Raw genomic sequence first — 14,732 nt, forward strand, 5'->3', positions numbered from 1 at the left:
TATATAATAGATCCTTCTAATAATTATGGAAATTCCTACAATAACTCTTATGGGAATTTTAATAAGATGCCCTCTGAATTTGAGAGTAGTGTTAAAGAGTTTATGAATTCACAAAAGAATTTTAATGCTTTGCTTGAAGAGAAATTGCTTAAAGTTGACGATTTGGCTAGGAACGTTGATAGAATTTCTCTTGAAATTGATTCTTTAAAGATTAGATCTATTCCTCCTAAGCATGATATCAATGAGTCTCTCAAAACCATGAGAATTTTCATTGATGAGTGCAAGGAAAGAACTACTAGGATGCGTGCTTCCAAAGATGCCTTTATTAAAGCGTGTTCTTCCAATCCTTATGAAAATCAAGATGAAGATCTAAAATTCATTGATGTGTCCCCCATTAAATCTTTGTTTTGCAATATGAATCTTGATGAATCTGAAGATTATCTTCCTTTACCTAGAAGGCGTTTTAAGAATTCGGAGTTTCTAGATCTTGATGATGAACTTGATGAAAGTGGGATTGAAATTAATAAAAACCGTGATGTTGCTAAACCCACTATTTTGGATCTTAAGGAATTTAATTATGAAAATTTCTCTTTGATTGGTTGTATTTCCTTGTTGCAATCCGTGCTAGATTCTCCTCATGCTTATAGTCAAAATAAGGCCTTTATCGAACATATTGTTGATGCTTTGATGCAATCTTATGAAGAAAAACTTGAGTTGAAAGTTTCTATCCCTAGAAAACTCTATGATGAGTGGGAACCTACTACTAAAATTAAAATTAAAGATTTTGATTTTCATGCTTTGTGTGATTTGGGTGCTGGTGTCTCTACTATCCCCAAAACTTTATGTGACTTGCTAGATTTCCGTGATTTTGATGATTGCTCTCTAAACTTGCATCTTGCGGACTCCACTATTAAAAAACCTATGGGAATAATTAATGATGTTCTTATTGTTGAAAATAGGAATTATGTGCCTGTAGATTTTATCGTTCTTGATATAGATTGCAATCCTTCATGTCCCATTATGCTTGGTAGACCTTTCCTTAGAACAATTGGTGCAATTATTGATATGAAGGAAGGGAATATTAGATTCCAATTTCCCTTAAAGAAGGGTATGGAACACTTCCCTAGAAAGAAAATAAAATAACCATATGAATCTATCATGAGAGCCACTTATGGATTGCCTTCCAAAGATGGCAATACCTAGATCTATCATTGCTTTTATGCCTAGCTAGGGGCGTTAAACGATAGCGCTTGTTGGGAGGCAACCCAATTTTATTTTGTGTTTTTTGTTTTTTATTCTGTTTAGGAATAAATAATCCATCTACCTTCTGTTTGGATGTTGTTTTATGTTTTAATTAGTGTTTGTGCCAAGTAGGACCTATCGGATAACCTACGATGATAGTTGATTTGATTCTGCTGAAAAACAGAAACTTTGCGCGCACGAATTTAGTTATGATAAATCACAGGAATGTGATTTTGCGTTGATTCTTTTTTATGCTGATCAATAAATAAATTGTCCAGGACTTCCTATTTTGGTAGAATTTTTAGAGTTCCAGAAGTTTGTGTTAGTTACAGATTACTACAGACTGTTCTGTTTTTGACAGATTCTGTTTTTCGTGTGTTTTTTGCTTATTTTGATGAATCTATGGCTAGTAAATTAGTTTATAAACCATAGAGAAGTTGGAATACAGTAGGTTTAACACCAATATAAATAAAGAATGAGTTCATTACAGTACCTTGAAGTAGTCTTTTGTTTTCTTTCTCTAACGGAGCTCATGAGATTTCTGTTGAGTTTTGTGTTGTGAAGTTTTCAAGTTTTGGGTGAATTCTTTTGATGGATTATGCAAGAAGGAGTGGCAAGAGCCTAAGCTTGGGGATGCCCATGGCACCCAAAAGATAATACAAGGACACCAAAAAGTCAAAGCTTGGGGATGCCCCGGAAGGCATCCCCTCTTTCGTCCACTTCCATCGGTAATTTACTTGGAGCTATATTTTTATTCACCAATATGATATGTGTTTTGCTTGGAGCATCTTGTATTATTTGTGTCTTTGCTTGTTAGTCTACCACAATCATCCTTGCTGTACACATCTTTTGAGAGAGCCTTACATGAATTGGAACTTTTTAGAATACTCTATGTGCTTCACTTATATCTTTTGAGCTTGATAGTTTTGCTCATTGTGCTTCACTTATATCTTTTGAGCATGATAATTTTTGCTCTAGTACTTCACTTAGATCTTTTAGAGCACGGTGGTGGATTTGTTTTAAAGAAACTATTTGATCTCTCATGCTTCACTTAGATTATTTTGAGAGTCTTTAATAGCATGGTAATTTGCTTAATGTTAATATACTTGGTGTTCAAGATATGTGAAACTTTCTTTTGAGTGAATTGAATACTAAGATAAGTTTGATGCTTGATAATTGTTTTGAGATATGGAGGTGATAATATCAAAGTCGTGCTAGTTGGGTGATTATGAATTTGAGAAATACTTGTGTTGAAGTTTGCAAGTCCCGTAGCATGCACGTATGGTTAAAGTTGTGTAACAAATTTGAAACATGAAGTGTACCTGGCTTGTGCATCCTTATGAGTGGTGATCGGGGACGAGCGATGGTCTTTTCCTACCAATCTATCCCCCTAGGAGCATGCGCGTAGTACTTGAATTTGATGACTTCTAAATTTTTGCAATAAGTATATGAGTTATTTTGACTAATGTCGAGTCCATGGATTATACGCACTCTCACCTTTCCACCTTTGCTAGCCTCTTCGGTACCATGCATTGCCCTTTCTCACCTTGAGAGTTGGCGCAAACTTCGCCGGTGCATCCAAACCCCGTGATACGATACGCTCTATCACACATAAACCTCCTTATATCTTCCTCAAAACAGCCACCATACCTACCTATCATGGCATTTTCATAGCTATTCCGAGATATATTGCCATGCAACTTCCATCATCATATTCATGACATACATTACTTTTGTCATATTGCCATTGCATGATCTTGTAGTTGATATCGTATTTGTGGCAAAGCCACCATGCATTATTTTCCATACATGTCACTCTTGATTCATTGCACCATCCCGGTACACCACCAGAGGCATTCATATAGAGTCATATCTTGTTCTAAGTTTCGAGTTGTAATCCTTGTGTTGTAATCAATAGAAGTGTGATGATCATCACTATTAGAGCATTGCCCAAAAATAAAAAAGAGAAAGAGAAAGGCCAAAAAGAAAAAAGAAAGGCCCAAAAAAAGAAGGAAAAGAAAAAAAAAGAAAAAAAAAAGAAAAAAAGGGCAGTGCTACTATCTCTTTCTCCACACTTGTGCTTCAAAGTAGCACCTTGTTATTCATGTAGTGAGTATCATATATTGTGCTTCAAAGTAGCACCTTGTTCTTCATGTAGTGAGTCTCATATATTGTGCTTCATAGTAGCACCTTGTTCCTCATGTAGTGAGTCTCATAAGTTGTATTTTTTATACTAGTGGGAATTTTTCATTATAGAACTTGGCTTGTATATTCCTACGATGGGATTCCTCAAATGCCCTAGGTCTTCGTGAGCAAGCAAGTTGGATGCACACCCACTAGTTTTTCTTTTGTTGAGCATTCATAGCTCTAGTGCATCCGTTGCATGGCAATCCCTACTCCTCATGTTGACATCAATTGATGGGCATCTCCATAGCCTGTTGATTAGCCTCGTCAATGTGAGACTTTCTCCTTTTTTGTCTTCTCCACACAATCCCCATCATCATATTCTATTCCACCCATAGTGCTATATCCATGGCTCACGCTCATGTATTGCGTGAAGGTTGAAAAAGTTTGAGATTATTTAAGTATGAAACAATTGCTTGGCTTGTCATCGGGGGTATAGAAGTTGGGAATATCTTTGTGTGACGAAAATGAAGCATAGCCTAACTATATGATTTTGTAGGGATGAGCTTTCTTTTGCCATGTTATTTTGAGAAGACATGATTGCTTTGATTAGTATGCTTGAAGTATTATTATTTTTGTGTCAATATGAACTTTTGTCTTGAATCTTTCGAATCTGAATATTCATATCACAATTAAGAAGATTTACATTGAAATTATGCCAAAGTATCACTCCGCATCAAAAATTCTTTTTTTAACATTTACCTACTCCAGGACGAGTAGGAATTAAGCTTGGGGATGCCTAATACGTCTCCAACGTATCTACAATTTTTGATTGCTCCATGCTACTTTATCTACTGTTTTGGACTATATTGGGCTTTATTTTCCACTTTTATATTACTTTTGGGACTAACCTATGAATCGGACGCCCAGCCCAGAATTGTTGTTTTTTGCCTTTTTCAGTATTTCGAAGAAACAGAATATCAAACGGAGTCCAAACGGAATGAAACCTTCGGGATCGTGATTTTCCAACCAAACGTGACCCAGGAGACTTGGACCCTACTCCAAGAAGCTCCCGAGGAGGTCACGAGGGTGGAGGGCGTGCCCCCCTACCTCGTGGGCCCCTCGGAGCTCCACCGACGTACTCCTTCCTCCTATATATACCTACGTATCCCCGAACGATCAGAATAGGAGCCAAAAACCTAATTCCACCGCCGCAACCTTCTGTATACTTGAGATCCCATCTTGGGGCCTGTTCCGGAGCTCCACCGGAGGGGGCATCCACCATAGAGGGCTTCTATATCATCACCATAGCCCCTCTGATGAAGTGTGAGTAGTTTACTTCAGACCTTCGGGTCCATAGCTAGTAGCTAGATGACTTCTTCTCTCTTTTTGGATCTCAATACAATGTTCTCCCCCTCTCTCGTGGAGATCTATTCGATGTAATCTTCTTTTTGCGGTGTGTTTGTTGAGTTCGATGAATTGTGGGTTTATGATCCAGTATTATCTATGGAAAATATTTGATTCTTCTCTGAATTCTTTTATGTATGATTGAGTTATCTTTGCAAGTCTCTTCGAATTATATTTTTGGTTTGGCCAACTAGATTGGTAGTTCTTGCAATGGGAGAAGTGCTTAGCTTTGGGTTCAATCTTGCGGTGTCCTTACTCAGTGACAGAAAGAGTTGCAAGGCACGTATTGTATTGTTGCCATCGAGGATAACAAGATGGGGTTTTTATCATATTGCATGAATTTATCCCTCTACATCATGTCATCTTGCTTACGGTGTTACTCTGTTTTTACTTAATACTCTAGATGCATGCTGGATACCGGTCGATGAGTGGTGTAATCAAGGTAGTCAGAGTCGGGATTCGGAGTCGGATCAGTTTTCCTCGGACAGAATCGAGTCGTAAGATCGAGTCATGGAATCAAGGATTCTACTTGATTTACTCAAATAAGATATTTCGTATGCACACAAGATATTTATATGGGTTCTAGAGAGTTTTGAGACGAAATATGGAGCAAACAACGTACACATCAATGCTAGTTGTATTCCACTTCTTTTTATGGCTAACCTACCATCTAGCTCGCATGTATGGAACATATATCAGAGGGAAATATGTAGAACATTTAAACCTTCAATGCACGAAATATACTCATGTTCTTTTTAGAGTGCGGGAATAGTCGATCACTTGTCTATCTGACCTACAGTGCTAAACCTTGAAGGGTCTTGATCTCCTTCTACGATCAACTTTGAAGCATCCTTCTCTTCATGCCAATTCCATATGTCGACCAGCCTGATCCTCAATTTCGATCTTGGGTTTCTGAGAGCTATATCAAAGGTGTCTACGGCTGAGCATTTGGACTTGGGAGGGGAATAAAGGTCCATGAGGTATATGAAAAGGGTTTGGATGATGGCATACTATTTTGCTACAACTAAACAAACGGCTTAGGTAAGTTAGTAGAATCGGATATAGTCCATAGAATAGTCGGGATTGTACAATTTTGTACAAGATTCTATGATTTGGATCGCGACCCAACATGGATTCTACCTGATCCGGATTCATAGTGGGATTTGGATCGACAAGCTTCTGTAGGGTCGTGAAGTCGTAGGATTCTAGCAGTCGAATCGGGATTCTGACTACCTTGGGTGTAATAGTAGTAGATGCAGAATCGTTTCGATCTACTTGTTTTGGACGTGATGCCTATATACATGATCATTGCCTAGATATACTCATAACTATGCTCAATTCTGTCAATTGCTCAACAGTAATTTGTTTACCCACCGTAGAATACTTATACTCTTGAGAGAAGCCACTAGTGAAACCTATGGCCCCCGGGTCTATTCTCATCATATCAATCTATATCACTTTATTTACTTGCTTTGTTTTACTTTGCCTTTACTTTTTACTTTGCATCTATCTATCAAAAATACCAAAAATATTATCTCTATCAGATCTCACTCTCGTAAGTGACCGTGAAGGGATTGACAACCCCTAAGCATTGGTTGTGAGTTGCTATCGTTTTGTGTAGGTACGAGGGACTTGTGCATGGTCTCCTACTGGATTGATACCTTGGTTCTCAAAAACTGAGGGAAATACTTACGCTACTTTACTGCATCATCCTCTCCTCTTTGGGGAAATCCAACGCAGTGCTAAAGAGGTAGCACAATGCATAATGAAAATGCCATTATCCCACATTACAAAAAGCGGCACGAATGCCCTCAGGTAAATATAATGTCTTTGGCACACTTATCCGCCGCAAGGCGAGCCCCATTCAGTACACCTTCATAGTACAGCTCGGGCTTGCGGTGCTCTTTACCCTCCGGCGGCCCCTCAGTCATCAGCTTCTCCGTGTCAAGCCTCCCCCAATGCACTTTTGCATGGGCAAACGCCATGCGCGTGCCCTCTATGCAGACTAATCGTTTGATAGCATCAAGCCGAGGACAGGCGCCCACAATCCGCTTGACGTGTCCGAAGTAACTTCTTGGAATCGGCTCTGCAGGCCACAGCCGGACAACTAAGTCCTTCATGGCTAGCTCGGCCGCCTGGTGCAGTTCAACCAGCTGTTTCAGCTGATCGATAAATGGCACCGGATAGTTCGGCGCCAAATACTGCGACCAGAAATCCCTCTCTGCAGACTTCTTCTCCTCGGTGCGGTAGAACTGGGCGGCATCTGATATGCTGCGAGGGAGATCCACAAAAGCCCCTGGGAAAATAAGAATTCAGCTTGCCGCTCATGATTCTTCCCATTATCACGTACAAAGGCCTAAGAATACAGAAGGCCTTACCAGCCGTAATTTTCTGGGCCTCCTGAATGTCCCGCACTGCACCTCGGGCTTCTTCCCGAGCACCTTCCGCAGCTTCGAGAGCCTAGGCGAGTTCGGATTCTTTCCCTATTAGACTCTGCTCCAAGCCCTCGCTTTTCTTCACAGCTTCCTGGATCTCTCGCTCCACTGCGATGACCCTGGCCTCGTGTTTTTCACGAAGCGCCTGTTCGGCCTCGGCCTTCTTATTGGCATCAGCCACAGCCTTCTTTAGTGCCTCGTATTCAGCACTCGCTCCTAGGGCATACCATAAAAATACTTCTCACTATGCACAACTATCCATTCGTGCAAACTTCAAGACAAATGTTTTCAACATACATTGCTTGTCCTCCAGCTGCTTGTTCACACGGCCGAGTTCTTCCTCGGCCCGTGCAAGGCTCTGCTTCAGTTTGGACACTTCCGCATTATAAGCGGCCATCCTCTCGGCAGAAGCTTGTTTTCAAATAAAGGGGTATACGTCATTCACGTAGGCTCCTGTGGAAGCAGAAGGTTTGGTCCTCTGCCCAGCTCCGTCTCCTCCGCCGGACAGTGTATCAGGGGCTACTACACATATTATGACAATTCCTCAAAGGTTTTTTAAGAAACATACCTCAAAGGCCTTTATAAGGCCAAAGCAGGACTCGTTCAGCCCGCTCTCGGCGGACTGAATTTTCTCAACCACCACGCCCATGAGAGTGCGGTGTTCGTCCATGATAGATGCGTTCTTCAACGCTATCGATAGACCGCCGGGCAGCTCTGCTCGAACAGAGGATGCCGACGGGGTATGCAGGCCCCCCACCAACGAAGATGGCGATTTGCTCGACTCGGGAGCCTTAGAGCTCCTGGGGGCCTTATCCGCCCCAGTGTGTCCGGCAACAAGGATATGACCCTCCTGGTCCGGGTCCTATCGGGATGACACCTTAGTGTCGCGCCTGGACTGTGGGGAAGGGGCCTGCGGAGGCGTCTCGCTCACCAAGGCGTCGGAGCCCAGCAAATCCCCTGATGAGGACTGTCCGGCGCGAGACCTCACCGGACTGTGCAAAATACAGCAATGGTTAAAGCCAATAAATCCAAAAAACAATCTCGAACGCATACGCGTGTTCGGATTTCGTATACTTACGACTTCCCCAGGGGCTGGGCCCTGGGATCCCACTCTGGGCTGCTGTCGGCAGCCATAGTGGATGTCTCTGGGAGGGAACCTTCCCCCCTCTTGGGCGATTCGGCCTCCAGGGACGGGGAGGTTGCACGCTTCCTCCCACCTTCGGAGTGGGGCTCATCCTCCTCTACTTCTTCCTCTTCGCCTTCTGAAGAGGGATCGTCACTTGAGTCTCCGAACTTTGCGTCCGAAGCCTCGCAGCGACGGAGGCCACTCCTGGTCTTCTTGACCTTCTTGGAAGCCTCCTTCTTTGGCGCCTCGTAGGGCGCAGGGACCAGCATCTTCGACAGAAGAGGTCCGGCCGGTTCCTCCGGCAGCGGGGCCGGACAATGTATCCGCTCCACTTTCTTTATCCATCCCTGAGGTCGCAATGAAACATGATTAGGATGTCGCCCTCATAACATGCCAACTAAAGCATGGATGGACAGAGTGTGGCTGTAACTTACCGAGCTTGCAGAATGGGATAATTGATACCCATGGTCTTCGCCGGAGCCCGGCCATGATTTGTCGGGCTTGAAGAGCACCTTCCAGATATCATTATGGGAGGAATCATAGAGCTCCTGAAGGGTTTGGTGCTCGGTTGGGCCGAACTCCCACAGATTGCAGACTCGGCGCTGACAGGGGAGAACCAGGCGAACTAACATCACCTGAACTACATCGACGAGTTTGACGTCCCTGTCAACCACACTCTGAACGCGTGTCTGGAGCAATGACAACTCATCAGACGAGGACCAGTTCGGGCCCTTCTCGGGCTAGGACGTGAGCCGCAGTGGAGCTCCGGATCTGAACTCTGGAGCTGCCGCCCACTTTTTGCCGCGTGGTTCGGTGATATAGAACCACTGTTGTTGCCACTCCTTGACGGAGTCGTTGAAGGCACCTTTCGGCCAAACGGCCTTGGGAATATTGCTTACCATGGCACCGCCGCACTCGGCGTGTTCGCCATTTACCACCTTGGGTTTCACATTGAAAATCTTCAGCCACAGGCCAAAGTGAGGTGGGATCCAGAGAAAAGGCTCGCACATGACGATAAACGTCGAGATATTGAGGAAGGAGTTGGGGGAAAGATCGTGAAAATCAATCCCATAGTAATACATAACTCCGTGAACAAATGGGTGAAAGGGAAACCCGAGCCCGCGGACAAAATGGGGAAGGAACACGACTCTCTCATGAGGCTCCGGAGTGGAGACGACCTGTCCCGCCAGTGGGAGACGATGGCCGATCTTCTGGGCCAGATACCCGGCTCCGCGAAGCTTCTTGATGTCCTTCTCCTGGACGGTCGAGGCCATCCATCTGCCTCCTGCTCCAGATCCGTACATCTTTGGAAAACCTCTCTTCGGTGGAGAAGAAGAGTGTTTGGGTGTTAGGGCTCGAACAGAGGGGAATGAGCTAGCGGAGAGAGAAGGCGTGGGTAAAGGAAAAAGAAACCTAACCTCTTTATAGGGGCGGTAAATGCTCTTCGCGCCTCTCTGCTTGCCTGGTGGAACCCGTCTGACTCCCACTCGCCGCGATTAGCGGCACGGTTAGATTACCCACACACGTATTGATGAGAATCCCGTGAAAAGGGGACACAATCTCTGCCTTGACAAGACGTGTCAAAGAAACCGCCTCGCAATATGCGCTATGGCAGGTTGTGGGGAAAATGGTTCGAATAATGATTTGACCGTCATAATATATCACATCGCCTAAAAAGTTGCCAGCAGATTGCATTTGTGAAATATCATTCTCTCTACAATGGTGTATAAAGATCATTTTGTGGATCGGGACACGATTCAGGTGTTCGATAATTACTTTGGAGTATTCGGAGGAGGAACCCGCCTTGCAATGCCGAAGACAATACTGCATGCCGGACTCATCGTCATTGAATCCTGGTACAGGGGCTACTGAGGGAGTCCTGGATTAGGGGGTATCCGGACAACCGGACTGTGTACAACGTCCGGACTATTGAAGCGTGAAGATACAAGACTCAAGACTTCGGCCCGTGTCCGGATGGGACTCTCCTTTGCGTGGAAGACAAGCTTGGCGATCCGGATATTGTGTTTCCTTTCTTGTAACCGACTCCGTGTAAACCTTAGCCCTCTCCATGTCTATATAAACTGGAGAGGTTGGTCCTTAGAAGGCCGATCACAACTACAATCATACCATCATAGGCTAGCTCTTAGGGTTTAGCCTCTATAATCTCGTGGTAGATCTACTCTTGTACTACCCATATCATCAATATTAATCAAGAAGGAAGTAGGGTTTTACCTCCATCGAGAGGGCCCGAACCTGGGTAAACATCTGTGTCCCTTGCTTCCTGTTACCATCAGCCTTTACGCACAGATTGGGACCCCCTACCCGAGATCCGCCAGTTTTGACACTGATAGTGGGCCCCCTCTGGTATTTTCTTCGCTCAGTAATTCTTATTAATTCCAAAAATAACTTCTGTGGAGTTTCAGGATTTTTGGAGCTGTGTAGAATAGGTTTCCAATATTGCTCCTTTTCCAGCTAGAATTCCAGCTGCCGGCATTCTCCCTCTTCATGGTAAACCTTGTAAAATAAGAAAGAATAGCCATAAGTATTGTGACATAACGTGTAATAACAGCCCATAATGCAATAAATATCGACATAAAAGCATGATGCAAAATGGACGTATCAGTACCAAGTTAAACATTTAGGATAGCGTATGGTGATAGTTGTGTTGATCTTGCTAAAAAATAGAAACTTTTTGCACCCAGTAAATAATTTCAGAATTTTATTGAAACCTTCGTTTGATATAATTATTTTTGCTCTTGATTGGTGCACAAATTGCTCAGGTTTTCCTAATTGTTCAGAATTTTTGGAGTTACATAAGTATTCGAGAGTTCCATATTACTACAAATTGTTCTGTTTTTGACAGATTCTGTTTTCTATGTGTTGTTTGCTTATTTTGATGGATCTATGGGTAGTATCGAGGGGTATGAACCATGTAAAAGTTGGAATACAGTAGATACTACACCAATATAAATAAAAAATGAGTTTGCAACAGTACCTTAAAATGGTGATTTATTTGCTTATACAAACAGAGCTTATGATATTTTCTGTTGAGTTTTGTGTTGTGAAGTTTTCAACTTTTGGGTAAGGATTTGATGGCCTATGGAATAAGGAATGGCAAGAGCCTAAGGGGGATGCCCAAGGCAACCCAAGGTAATATTCAAGTACAACCAAAAGCCTAAGCTTGGGGATTCCCCGAAAGGCATCCCTCTTTCGTCTTTGTCTATCGGTAACTTGAGACTATATTTTTATTCACCACATGATATGTGTTTTGCTTGGAGCATCTTGTACGATTTGAGTCTTTGCTTTTTAGTTTACCACAATCATCCTTGTTGTACACACCTTTTGAGAGAGACACGCATGAATCGTGATTTATTAGAATACTCTATGTGCTTCACTTATATCTTTTGAGCTAAGCAATATTGCTCTAGTGCTTCACTTATATCTTTTTAGACTACGCTGGTGGTTTTATTTTATAGAAATTGATGAACTCTCATGCTTCACTTGTATTTTTTGAGAGTCTTTTAGAACAGCATGGTAATTTGCTTTGGTTATAAATTTAGTCCTAATATGATAGGCATCCAAAAAGGATATAATAAAAACTTTCATATTAAGTGCATTGAATACTATGAGAAGTTTGATTCTTTATGATTGTTTTGAGATATGAAGAAGGTGATATTAGAATCATGCTAGTGAGTAGTAGTGAATTTGAGAGATACTTGTGCTAAAGTTTTTGAGTCCCGTAGCATGCACGTATGGTGAACCGTTATGTGATGAAGTCGGAGCATGATTTATTTTTTGATTGTCTTCCTTATGAGTGGCGGTCGGGGACGAGCGATGGTATTTTCCTACCAATCTATCCCCCTAGGAGCATGCGTGTAGTACTTCGTTTCGATAACTAATAGATTTTTGCAAAAAGTATGTGAGTTCTTTATGACTAATGTTGAGTCAATGGATTATACACACTCTCATCCTTCCACCATTGCTAGCCTCTCTTGTACCGCACAACTCTCGCTGGTACCATACACCCACCATGCTCTAATACTACCATGCAACTTTCCACCGTTCCGTTTATTATGACACGCTTCATCATTGTCATATTGCTTTGCATGATCATGTAGTTGACATTGTATTTGTGGCAAAGACACTGTTCATAATTCTTTCATATATGTCACTCTTGAGTCATTGCACATCCCAGTACACCGCCGAAGGCATTCACATAGAGTTATATTTTGTTGTAATTCTTGAGTTGTAAGTAAATAGAAGTGTGATGATCTTCATTATTAGAGCATTGTCCCATGCGAGGAAAGGATGATGGAGGCTATGATTCCCCCATAATTCGGGATGAGACTCCAGACGAAAAAAAAGAGGCCATAAAAAAAAGAAAGGCCCAAAAAATGAGAGAAAAAGAGAGAAGGGGCAATGTTACTATCCTTTTACCACACTTGTGCTTCAAAGTAGCACCATGATCTTCATGATAGAGAGTCTCCTATGATATCACTTTCATATACTAGTGGGATTTTTTCATTATAGAACTTGGCTTGTATATTTCAATGATGGGCTTCCTCAAATTGCCCTAGGTCTTCGTGAGCAAGCGAGTTGGATGCACACCCACTTAGTTTCTTTTTGAGCTTTATAAACTTATAGCTCTAGTGCATCCATTGCATGGCAATCCCTAAAGGAAATATGCCCTAAAGGCAATAATAAAGTTATTATTTATTTCCTCATGTCATGATAAATATTTATTATTCATGCTAGAATTGTATTAACCGGAAACATGATACATGTATGAATACATAGACAAACTTAATGTCACTAGTATGCCTCTACTTGACTAGCTCATTAATCAAAGATGGTTATATTTCCTAACCATAGACATGTGTTGTCATTTGATTAACGGGATCACATCATTAGGAGAATGATGTGATTGACTTGACCCATTCCGTTAGCTTAGCACTTGATCGTTTAGTATGTTGTTATTGCTTTCTTCATGACTTATACAAGTTCCTACCAGAGGAACACTTTGTGTGCTACCAAACGTCACAACGTAACTGGGTGATTATAAAGGTTCTCTACAGGTGTCTCGAAAGGTACATGTTGAGTTGGCGTATTTCAAGATTAGGTTTTGTCACTACGATTGTCGAAGAGGTATCTCCGGGCCCTCTCAGTAATGCACATCACTATAAGCCTTGCAAGCAATGTAGCTAATGAGTTAGTTACGGAATGATGCATTGCGTAATGAGTAAAGATACTTGCCGGTAACGAGATTGAACTAGGTATTGGGATACCGATGATCGAATCTCGGGCAAGTAACATACCGATGACAAAGGGAACAAAGGTATGTTGTTGTGCGGTTTGACCGATAAAGATCTTCGTAGAATATGTAGGAGCCAATATGAGCATCCAAGTTCCGCTATTGGTTATTGACCAGAAACGGTTCTTGGTCATGTCTACATAGTTCTCGAACCAGTAGGGTCCGCACGCTTAAGGTTTCGATGACAGTTATATTATGAGTTTATGAGTTTTGATGTACCAAACTTTGTTCGGAGTCCCGGATGTGACTACGGACATGACGAGAAGTCTCGAAATGGCCGAGACATGAAGATAGATACATTGGAAGCCTATATTTGGATGTCGGAAGTGTTTCGGGTGAAATTGGGATTTTACTAGAGTACCGGAGGGTTATCGGACCCCCCCCACCCCCCCGGGGGGCTTAATGGGCCTACATGGGCCTTAGTGGAGAAGAGGAGAGGAGGCAAGGGCTGGGCCGCGCTCCCCTCCCCCTAGTCCGAATAGGACAAGGAGAGGGGGACGGCGCCCCCCTTTCCTTCCTCTCTCTCCCTCCTCCTTCCCCCCTTCTCCTAGTCCAACAAGGAAGGAGGGAGTCCAACTCCCGGTGGGAGTAGGACTCCCCTTGGCGCGCCCCCTCCTAGGCCGGCCGCCCCCTCCCCCCTGGCTCCTTTATATACGGGGGCAGGGGGCACTTCTAGACACAACAATTGATCTCTTGATCTCTTAGCCGTGTGCGGTGCCCCCCTCCACCATAGTCCTCCTCGATAATATTGTAGCGGTGCTTAGGCGAAGCCCTGCGACGGTAGAACATCAAGATCATCACCACACCATCATGCTGACGGAACTCTCCCTCGACACTCGGCTAGATCGGAGTTCAAGGGACGTCATCGAGATGAACGTGTGCTAGAACTCGGAGGTGCCGTAGTTTCGGTGCTTGATCGGTCGGGCCGTGAAGACGTATGACTACATCAACCGCATGGTTCTAATGCTTCCGCTTTCGGTCTACGAAGGTACGTGGACACACTCTCCCCTCTCATTGCTATGCATCAACATGATCTTGCGTGTGCACAGGATTTTTTTTGAAATTACTGCGTTCCCTAACAATCCCT

Source organism: Triticum aestivum, chromosome 4A (assembly GCF_018294505.1).
Source record: "Triticum aestivum cultivar Chinese Spring chromosome 4A, IWGSC CS RefSeq v2.1, whole genome shotgun sequence".
NCBI lineage: Eukaryota > Viridiplantae > Streptophyta > Magnoliopsida > Poales > Poaceae > Triticum > Triticum aestivum.